This window comes from Papio anubis, chromosome 16 (genome assembly GCF_008728515.1).
Source record: "Papio anubis isolate 15944 chromosome 16, Panubis1.0, whole genome shotgun sequence".
Taxonomy (NCBI): domain Eukaryota; kingdom Metazoa; phylum Chordata; class Mammalia; order Primates; family Cercopithecidae; genus Papio; species Papio anubis.
In genome coordinates, this window is record NC_044991.1 from 66,494,694 (window position 1) to 66,506,454 (window position 11,761).

At 40.9% G+C, this 11,761-nt stretch overlaps 1 long non-coding RNA gene across 1 annotated transcript in view; it reads left to right on the top strand.

The window, feature by feature from the left end:
• Positions 1–6,133, top strand: part of LOC110740506 — a 106,027-nt gene extending 99,894 nt beyond the window's left edge. The window contains exons 6-7 of the long non-coding RNA XR_002515133.2: positions 687–823; positions 2,062–6,133. This is a non-coding gene — a long non-coding RNA (uncharacterized LOC110740506). The remainder of the gene's footprint in view (positions 1–686; positions 824–2,061) is intronic.
• The last annotated feature ends 5,628 nt before the right edge of the window (positions 6,134–11,761 follow it).

The following is an 11,761-nucleotide window of genomic DNA, read 5'->3' on the forward strand; positions in this document are numbered from 1 at the left end:
CTGTGTTCTCTCAAATTTATGCTTCGAAGCTCTAGTTCTCAGTACCTTGGAATGTGACTGTATTTGAATATAGGGCCATTAAAGGGGTGATTCAGCTACAATGAGGTCTTAGGGTGGGCCCTAATCTAATCTTAGTGGTGTTCTTTTAAGAAGAGGAAATTTGGACACAGATAAATACAGAGGGGTGACCCACTGGAAGACACAGGGAGAAGGCAGCCGTCTACAGACTAAGGAGAGAGGCCTCAGAAGAAACCAATCCTGCTGACACCTTAATCTCAAACTGCAAGCCTCCAGAATTATAAGGAAATAAATTCCTATTGCTTAAGCCACCCAGTCTGAGGTACTTTGTTTTGGTAGCCCGAGCAGGTGACTACACACACCCAGGACTTCTGTGGCCTTGAATTTATGCACATGACCACTGAAAATATGAAAACTCTCTTCTCTGGCTTATGGCTCCAGTTAGAATAAGAAGCAGAAAGTGGGCCATATTACCTCTTTGCAGTAAGTTTGTTCTTAGGTTGGGTCCTCAAAGGGCCCATGCCTATCCATTAGAAAGAAAAAGGAAGCCGGATTTGGGATTTGGGATTCTAAACAAAAAGAGGTCATTGACTGTTTCTAAGCAGAGGCAGTAACACAATCAGAATTTCTTTTTTCTTTTTCTTTTTTTTCTTTTTTGGAAAAAATAGTCTACTCTGGCTACTGTGCATAGAGAATGGATGGTAGAACACAAAAGTGAAGCAAGGAGACCCCTGATGAGGTTGTTGCACTGCAGGCAAGAGGTGAAAGTGACTTGATGGAGAGTGGCGGCAACAGAAGGAAAGAGGTGAATAGATTTGAAATAGATTTTTGAGATGGAATTGACAGAACTTGCTGATGGATTGGGGGTGGAGGTGAGAGGGAGGGAGTTGACAGTGATGATTCTCTTGTTTCTGGCTTGAGCAACCTAGTCTTTACAGGAGCTATTTATGAGGAGGGAAGACATGAAGAGGAATCGATTGGGCGGCAGGTGTTCACTTTCTTTAAGTGGGCTGTCCACTGGAATGTAAGCTCTGAGAGGGCAAATTTAGTGATTGAAGGTTGTATGAATCTATTCATTCCTCTCCCCACATTTCATGCACACATATGGTTTTTATATGAACCAGAAATAATGTAGTTTCTTTTTGGTACATCAGAAGCAGACTATATTTTATGTCAAGGGTGACATCGAATTTTGCTAGTCTCGCTCTGTTGCCCAGCCTGGAGTGCAGTGGTATGATCTAGCTCACTGCCTACCGCCTCAAACTCCTGGACTCAAGAGCACCTCCAACCTCAGCCTCCTGAGTAGTTGGAACTACAGGTGTGCACCACCATGCCTGGTTAATTAAAAAAAATTTGTAGAGATGGGTGTTACTATGTTGCCCAGGCTGGTCTTGAACTCCTTGACTCAAGTGATTCTCCCTTCTTGGCCTCCCAAAGCTCTTGGATTACAAGTGTGTGCCACTGTGCCTAGCCATCACTAAGCATAATGTTTCAAAGGTTCATCAGCGTTTATCATCCACTGATACACGTTGTAGCATGCATTGGTACTTCATTCCTTTTTATGGTTGAATAATATTTCATTGTATGAACAGACCATATTTTGTTTACCCATTTACCAGTTTTTGAACATTTGTGTTGTTTTTACCTTTTGGCTACTGTAAATAGTGGTGTTATGAACATTTGTGTAGAAATTTTTGTTTGGACACCTGTTTTCAATTCTTTGGAGCATATAACTAGCAGTGGAATTGTTGGATCATATGGTAATTCTATATTGAACTTAGTGAGGAACCAATATAAGGCGTATTGATGATAGCTGATATCTTCCATTTTGGAAAGAGGAAATGGAGGCCCAGAATGGTCTCAACTACCATCTAAACATCCTCAACTCTCAGCTCTTTAACTGTAGTCTAAATCTTCTCCATGGTCTTTAGCCCGTGTATTTAATTCCTGGTGGACATTTCTATCTGGATATCTCATAGTCACCTCAAACTCAGAGTGTCTGAAACCAAACACACCAACCTCTTCCCTTTATTCCCATAACAGCTTCATTTCCTGTTTTCATCTCAGTGAATGACACCACCGTCCAATCAGCCAGCAGTGGGACATCATCGTTGACCTCTCCAGGGATGGTACTATTTACTGCGTGACCGTGGGAAAGCCATCCATCTCTATACTTCAGTTTCCTTGTCCAGAAAGTGGAAGATAATCTTACTGAGGGTGAGTATGAGGATCAAGTGAGATGACTCTCTCTCATCTCTGTCTTCATCTTAGCAAAGTGTCTGGCACACACTGTGAGCTCAACATTATTAAAATGGAACTGTTTTGGGTAAGATGTGTTAGCATCCTGTGGAGCTGGTGTTTCACAGAACAGAGTTGAGGGAAATAGTGAAATGTAGCAATCATTTTCAAATGTGTTATTGCAACTGGCAGCATCAGCAATACCTCAGTTCTATGGAATCAGAGTATCGAGGGATAGAGCCCAGGAATTGGCACAATTAAAAAATGCTCCAGGTGATTTTGACACTCAGCCAAGTTTGGAAACCACTGAATTCAGCTAATTACATTCTACTATCAGTAAATGCTTTAGAAACATTAGTAATTTCAATCAAACATGAATTTCACCATTTTCCTCCCCAAATCTAGTAAGAGCATCAATCCTTGAACTTTCAAATAGGTCTCCGTTTCTTCTCACTATTCTGTTGAACTTGGGCAGCGTTTCCTATGTCGTCCCCGTCAGAGCTGTCTTTTATCAAGTTGCATTTTGCTCTCAGGACTGACAGCATCAGGACATTAAATTAAAAATCACTTAGACATACTATTGGTGATAACTGCCCTTTGGAAAATGTAGCTAGTCCTGACCAGGCATGGGTCTTCTTGTGGAGGGCATAGATTCAGAAAGCATTAGAGACAGAGGAAGATGTTAACTAGTATTCTGTATACAAGTAAGCCTGTAGGACACAGAGTTAAGCAAAATGATCCAGCTTCCTTTTCTGCAGGACTTCTCAGAGCCTTGAATATGGTAATGGACACTGGCTATCCTAAAGTGCAAATGAACTATAACCGTGAGTGGCCCAGGCTGGACAATGAGGGAGGCCTTCCAAGGGGCACAGTTTCTAGGTGGTTAGTTTGGGACATCCTGATATATTTTGTCAGGGGCAGAAGCAAATCTTTGGAGCAGGCCTCCTGAAGATCAGAGCTGAGGAAGGGTCAACGTGGAGAAGTGAGTGTGAAGGGGGAAAGGTTGTTGGACATCGAGATCTATCCATTGTTCTATTTTGATCAGTGTCTGTCAATATCCTTATGTCCTGACTACCTGGTTCACCCTCTGGCTCTGAAAAGAGTCACTTTGGTTTCTGATGTTCTGGAGGCCCACCAGACCCTCTAATGACCTGAGCACTGGGTCTGTCCTCCTGGCATCCATCACCAGTGTCACATATATGTCCCAGCCACACCATCCATCATGTCAAATTGTATGTACAACTGTCTTCTCCATTATGAGCTACTTGAAGGCAGGTCTTGTGTCTTATTCTTCTATCACCTCCTAGCATAGCACCAGGCACACTAGTTGTGTTGATTAGTGTTTGTGAGTTCCATAAGGCCACTATGATGCTCTGTTTTGTAGGAAAGGAAGAGAGATGAAGCAGGAAAGCAGGTAAGGCAGCTTATAAACTCTCAGGGCTTGGAAGGAATCAGGAGAGGGCTCCAAGTCCCTGGGGCTGCACAGCCCATTTCTCTGCAGATTGCCACCACTAGAGAGCACAGTGCACCTAGGAACAGGGTCTGCCGAGTGTCTGGCTCCAGCCCAGCCCAGCTCTGCTCAGCCCCCCACCCCTCCTGGCAACACTGCAATGGGAAGTGGGATTTGGATGAGGCTCAGCCCTGCCTCAGACACTTTGCAATCTTAGGCCTAATTAAAACACCACAGACGATTTGAACCCCGCATTAAAATTTGATGAGGAATTGATCAGCCAAGCAAACAGGAAATTTAGCTGTGAGTGAAGGTAATGTTTGCTCAGATGTGTAATGAGGCCCACGGGGAATATTTGTGGGGACCTCCGTCATGTCTGGAGTGGCTGCTGCTCTTCAATTTCATTTTCCCCATTTGCCTTTCCCCTCAAAGCATCCCAGGATGCTTCCAGAGGGGACAGGCAACACGGGAAAAGTTTTGATTTCATAAAAATTTCCTTTGAAAACCCAGGGAAATCTAAAATCTTCAACTGTGTACTGGAAAAATAGCACAGGAAAGAGCCAGACTTGGGTGGGAGTCCTGCCTCTGCCATTTGGCGGTCCTGCCTCTGCCAATAGTATGTCCTTAGGTTGCAATATCTAATTTTATGATTAGTCACTGAATACCTACTATGTGGCAGCCAGGGGTTAGACCCTGGGGATAGACTGCTGTGCATAACTGTCTTGGTTCCTGCCTCCGTGGGTAAACAGCTGAGTAAGAGAGGCTATGAGTCCCAATTTCCTTATCTGTAAAGTGGAAATACTTGTATGTTATATAAGGTTGGATGAATTAAATGAGAACATGTATGTAAAATGCAGAGGACAGGACTGGGATACATGTGTCAAATGAAGGTTCCTCCATGTCCTTCTTCCCCATAACCTGCATCTGAAGTCTACACAAGACTTTTCAGCTTTCCTTCTACTTAATGTCTCTGAAAGTGATCTAATATGATATTCACTCACTTGTATGTTCACCACTGGTTGGGTGTAACTGAGGCCAAAGACACAGCAAGTTACAAGACTAACCTATTTACCAGATTGGAATTGGATCAGAAGTTCTCTCAGAAAGATCAAATAACAAGCATTCTTGGGTCATCTGGGATGAGAGGAGTCTGATTTGAGAACGTTGCTCTGAGGACTAGGGAGAAACACCAGAAGCTTAATGCTTCCTTTAACACACCTATGATACCTTAGGTGGGAGAAAAAAGGAATCTGGAGAGATTTTCCTTTCTTTCAGGCATCCACGAAGACACTTTACCCTAATAGTAATGATGTTTCATTATTTCATCTTTCATTATTTCATCTTTATCTTTCCGACTCCCAACCCAATGCCCACCCATTACCGTTCCTTATCCCCAATCCCATCCCCACACCCATCCTAATGCCCGCTGTTACCCATTCCTTTTCTTATCCTTATCCCCACTCTCATTCCCACACTCATCCTAATGCCCACCGTCACCCATTCCCATTCCTATTCTTATCCCCACTCCCATTCCCACTCCCGTCCTAATGCGCACTGTCATCCATTCCCGTTCCTATTCTTATCTCCCATTCCCATGGCCATCCCAATGGCTACTGTCACTCATTTTTGTTCCTATTCTTATCCCGACGCCCATCCCAATGCTACTCATCCATGACCATTTCTTTACTCACCTCTACTCCTCCCCATCAATTTTCTTCACTATTACCAACATCATTAATATTATCACCAGAATCTTTATCATAAAATATCCCCATTACTGGTTTGGTAGGTGCAACCAGATTTGGTTGCCCCTTTCTTCTATTCATAGGATCTTATATAAGTTGATCATGTTTGTTAAATTTCTAGGATAACCCCCTTCCTTAATTCTAAGATGCATGCTTCCCTGTCTCACATGTTTTAATGTCTTTGGATTCAGAAAGTACCTCACAAAAAAATGCCGCAAGACAACTTCTAGCCACAGGTAGAAGAGTGAGTTGTGACAGTGTTGTTGTTGCTTTAACATTGCAATAGACTGCTGAATTTTCAAAGATGGGAGGGCTTGGGTGACCAATTTTTATGTCCTGGAGAACCACCACTCAGATATTTACATAAGATCTAAGGAAAGCAGTGGTTGATTTCCAAGTATCTGAGTTTCATTATTAGGGAATTTCAAAACAAGGGAAAAAAACAAAAGCTTGAGTTTAATCAAATAGGAAATGAGGACAAAACCTTGGTTTTCTTCAGTATGTTTCAGATGATGATGTTACTCATAAGTTCTTAAAATATAGAGCTTAGAATTAGGAAAAAAAACATGTCACCCTGACATTAAGAGTAACTGCTCTTTGACCACTGAGTAATTGAGTAATTTTCAGTGACTTTGCTACTATGGATTGAATATTTTTCATTTATAAAAGTCAATGAAAGTCAGAAAGGTATAGATTTATATACATTTATTTTGTATCTTGTCATCTAATGAGACAAATTCTCATTAGTTTCTCAAATTTTTGTATTATGTTTTCTAAATTTATAATAATAATATTTGCAAATGATACCTATTTTGATTCTTTTCAATAGTTAACCACTTATTTCTGGCCCCTACTTTATTCTATAGGCCAGAGCTTCCATCAGAATCAGTGTATTCAGATTTCTTAATATTTATTTAATTAATTTTGGTAATTATAACATTGTGATTTTTCTAGGAAATTACAGTTTTTTAAATCAAGACCATTGGTATATAGCTGTGCAGTATTTTCTGTATTAATTAAAAATTTCCCTCATATTTACTTTCATATCCCTTTATCCATTCTTAAATTTATGTAACCCAAATGTTACAGTCTCATGAAGTCAGGGTCTCATTAAGAAAAAATCCTGCATTTTGAAGGTTCTGAGTTTCCATCTGACTGGGTCCATGTGTCAGTCCTCCTTATTTCTTGCTGCTAACATCAAGCAGGTGTAATCCTATTAATTTTATAATCCCACTTCTTAAGATTAACCACAGCATACATTTTGGAGTAGAAAACATCAATCCTTTTTCTATACATACACAATATGTGTAAATATAATTTCATTTTTTACATAGTGGGATCATATTATATATTGTTCTGTAACCTGTTTTTTAATGTATTCCAAAGTATGTTGTTTATTGACTTCATAATATTCCACAATGTGGGTGAACCATATGCTATTTACTAATTTCTTTATTGTTTCATAGTCAGGTTGATCCATTTGTTTGCCACTGTAAGTCATATTATGATGAACACATTTGTAAATAAATATTTGTTCACATTTCTAATTATTTCCTTAGGATAAAATTGTTAAGTAGGCATGAATAATTTTTCAGCATCCTTGATACAGATTGCCAAATTACTCTTTAGGAATTTGTGCTAATTTATACTCCCACCTGCAATTGATGAGTATCTAGCTTGCTCAGCTGTCACCAACACTGAGTTTTCTTTAATCTTTGCAAATTTAATAGATTACAAATTAAATCACATTGCTGTCTTAATTAGCATTTCTTTGATTATTAGTAGGACGAACCTTTTAAATCTTTGTCATTTATAGTTCTCCTCCTCCTTTTTTGAGACAGGGTCTGGCTATGTTGTCCAGGCTGGAGTGCAGTGGCTATTCATAGGTGTAATCATAGTGCACTGCAGCCTTGAACTCCTGGGCTCAAGTGATCCTCCCACTTCAGCTTCCCAAGTAGCGGGGATTATAGGCGCATGCCACTGCTCCTGGCTGTCATTCCTCTTACGTGAACTTTCTCTGTCTGTCTGTGGATCATGTTTCCCTAATGCAGCATTTGTTTTCTTACTGCTCTTAAGAGTGATCTAACCCATAACCTTAAGGATATTAACTCTTCATCATATATGTTGGAATTTTTTTTCTCAGTATGTTTTCGAATTTTTAATTTTTATAGTTAGGTCTATCAGTATTTTTTGAAATTTAGTTCTTCACATTTATTCTTAGTGAATTCTGTGATTAGATCAATATTGATTTCAGTTTTCTCCTAGAGGCTGAGCTGAGATGTTTTTGGTGGGTTTGGCACAGATCTCCTTATATTACCTCAATAGCAGAACAGGCCTCCTTTATTGGGAGAGGGAATCCTCTAAATGAGACTGCAGCTTTGGGAAGGAGGAAAATGGAGCCACCATGAAAGATGGTTTGCTGTCCAGCTCATAAAGTCATCTGGCTCAGCCTGGTGATCTTGGGATGGCATGCACCACATTCTCAGCCCCGTCCTTCTGAGCTTCTGTTTCCTTCTTTCATGTAAGTCATTAATCTAAGATTTAGTTCAGTGCGTATTTGAGATGAGGCTCTAACAACATATATAATATACAACAATATATATCAACAACAATATGTATTATTAAATACACATATGTCATCTCCCTGAAGCCCTACAACAGCCTAATGAGATAGGTGGTGTTATAATTTATAGAATAGGAAACTGAAGTTCGAGGCAGCCAGGCAATTTACTCAAGAACTCTGCCTTTGACATTGACCCAAATACTCTGCCTTGGTTAGTCACTGGATGCAGTTGCGGTAAAGAGCTGGGAAGCTTCAAATCCCACCTACTTGATTATAGAAAGGTCAGTCTCTTCCATGCTTCGGCTTTCCAAATGGCTTGGGGGATTTCTAGAGAAGCTTCCATGTGTTCATAAATCAGTCCTGTTGTCATTCTCTCCTTTTCCAGATAAACATGGGATGACTAAGCCACACCCTGACTTTACAGCATCTTGTCTTATCTCCCTGAGAGTGCCACCAGCAATGCCCACCCCCAAGGGTAGCTGTTTCAGGTGTGGGCCCTAACATTGGATTTGTGTACCCAGCTCTGATGCTGTCATCCCTCTTGTGGAGTGAGTAAAAGGACTGTCTTGCATTATGTGATGCTGGATGCTGTGGTTAGCTGCACTGGGACTTTGTAATTTGATGGCTCTGTTGGAGCTGTGTGTTCCTAGTGGTTTCAAGGTGCATCTCCTTTAACTATCCAGGCAATAATGGTTCCAAGAGGTGACAAGGACAAAGAACACTTCCTCCTTCTGGTTTATGCTCCATTTGATGAATGTCTCATTGCAAAACTGTCCAGGCTCCAAAAACATTTTCCAGTTCTTATTCTTACATTTTAAAACTTTTTCAGTGGTCTACCTTCTTTCCTATTTCCTACCTCCCCTCTTCTCTCTCTACTTCCTTATCCCTCCCCACCCTTCCCCGACACATAGCTTCCCACCCCAAATGCTCATATTGCAAATATGCAAATAACAATTAAGATTCCAGGTTATAAACAGCAGAAAGAAACTTTACTGCATTTAGGTGAAAGGAAATCTGTTGGCAGGATGTTTGGGATCTCAGAATTGTCAGGCATCATGGACCAGGCTAGCTAAGAGCTCTGTAGATACATGAATCGGGAAGCCCAATAATCGCTTTATGGGAAGAAAGATCTGGTTGGGGCCCCTGTGCTCTACAGCAATGAATGGACTCTAGCCATTTCTTTCCACCTCTTCCTTGTTCTCCCTAGATTAGAAGTCCCCATGGAGAGTGTAAGCCTTCTAACCTTCCTCCACAAGCCTGCCCCTACTCCTGACTGTGCTGGGCTAGAAGGAGGAGGATCATTTCTCTTTGGCTTCCCAAAGTTGAAGTGGTCACCTCTAATAACCCTCCCACAAAAGATACTCACAATGAAGAGAGGCAGTTTTCTCAGAGGAAACTAAAAGAAGTAATAAACACGGGGTAGCTGCTGCTGCTTCCACTTGCCTTGGAGAAGTCTCTAAACCATTGACCTCTTAAATCTTTGCTGAGAAGTGGAACAAAACCATGGTGGAGATCCTTGGTGGAAAAATCATCTTTTGTGAAGGGGAAGTTTAGGTCAAGTGGAAGACTGGAATTAGCCTCATCCTTCTACGTGGAGGCAGACTCCTGTCATCCCTTAGGCATTCAAGGCTGCGTTGGCCTCTTTATTTTAATGTCTCTTCTCAGCGTGCATTCTCCAGCTCATGATTCCTCCCTGCTACCTGGCTTTATTCCAGTTCACCCTAGTCTATCATATATTTTTAAAAAAATCCTTGAAACTCAAGGAGGATTAGAGTTCTGTTTTTATCTTATAGGAAGGTAGGGTCTTAGTTCACATCCTTCTGAGAGGAGGACTTAGATGCAAGCTCATTTGTTTATCTGGAGGATGATCCCAGAAAATGTGGGAAGTAGGGAAAGAAGGACAGGGGAGGAAGAAAAGCCAAACCAGCCAAACAAGTGGCATGCTGGTGAGTGTAAGATTATAGCTGTGGGCCACTTGGGGTCAATTCTGCTGGAGACCCACTGAGATAGTATGGTATACACTGTAAAGTCTTCCCACTGGAGAGGGGAGGCTGGGACATCTGTCCACTGATTCCTCTACCTCATCATTTGGAGATTGCATCTGGGGACATTTGTGCTTGCAGCAGGTCAACACACTCAAGGAGTGATAGATAAAGCCCTTAGGCAGAGAAGAAAGATGTAGGAAGAGGCATTAGAGGTGGGAAGTGCCAGTGTCCTGGAAATGTTTCCATCTGCCACTGCAGGTAACCCAGGTGGGCCAAGGGGATACTAGGCAGGATGTCAAGAGCATCTGCTACAGAGCAGGCTCTTCATCCACTATGCAAATTAGTGGATTAATCTCTGCAGGAGGCTGCCTAAGCACTGTTACAAGAAATTGATGGAAGACCTCAATGTCTTATCAGTCTTCCACATCCAATGGGCTCTGTCTACTCTACCTTGTCCCTTTTTATTACTTTGTGCCAAAATTATTGTCAGAAATTAAGGTCATAAATAGGTAGCTTAAAAAGTTTACATTTACATCTATTCCTGGGATCACACATATTTCATGTACTACTCACTCCTTTAATTTCTACCAGATTAATACATTGCCATAAAAGCAGCTTCTAAGTGCAGTAGTAATCACAATAATCACTGTAAAATGTAATAGATAATTATATTGGTGAAGAATTATATTTAGCCATATGCCAATATAAGAATATTTATTGATTCATGTCTGTCATTGTTACCTTCCCTGTAGCCTTTAGGCTATAGTTACCTGTCAGGATTAATAGTGAGAAGTCTTTGGATAGATTTGGAGGGTTTGTCTGAGCCCTGGCAATGGGTAGGGCACAGATGACTAATGTGAATAGTCTCTAGTTTTGTTCTCTCTACAAATGAGCTATGGGACCTCAATAGGAACTGCACAACATGCTTTGGAAATTATCTGACTTGCACTGGTATTTTTGGATGACAGTTTTCCCACTGTTGATATGCCTTTCTTTTTGCCAGCCTTTGTTGATTAGACCCACGCAACAAGAAAACTCATGCATCCCTGGAATGCTCCAGTAGAGAGCATTCAGCATTGCAGCTTGGCTAGTTGGTTGGGCAATAGATGATTTTCCACCAAGAATCCCTGCCGTGGTTTTGTTCCAGTTCTCAGCAAAGCTTTAAGAGGTCAGTGGTTTAGAGACTTCGCCAAGGCATTGTTACTTTGACAAGATATACCAGGGTAATTGACTAGTTTGCACTTGGTATTATCATAAATAATTAAAACGAAGCTATCCTTATCAAAACAGATGAACCAAGCAGTATGTCTGTTTTGCTGAACCCCATGTTCAAAGGGATTAGAAATATTTAGAAATTAACCAAATCTATCTTTGAGACACTGCCCCTGAATGAGAGACAGAGTATTTATTGATTTACATCCTGGAGAAAATGACATTGTAAACAACCCTGGTTTAATGAAACATGGTAAGGAAGTAGGGTAGCAATACAGGGCTAGAATTCTGACTCTCCACTTACAAATGTGCCCTTAGGTATGATTTTGCTTGGGTTTCTGTTACCCCATTGATGAGATAAGATAAAAATATGAATCCTTCAGGAGTACCATAAAGGTGAAGTGAAAGAATGTATGAGCAAACACTTTGTAAATTTAATAATGGTATGTAGATGTTACATGCTTGTGTTGTTAAATATGATATATAGCCCACTTCTTTCTAACCCCTTCCTGGTTTCTCTCGGAGGCAGAGATTCTCAACCTCAGCAATA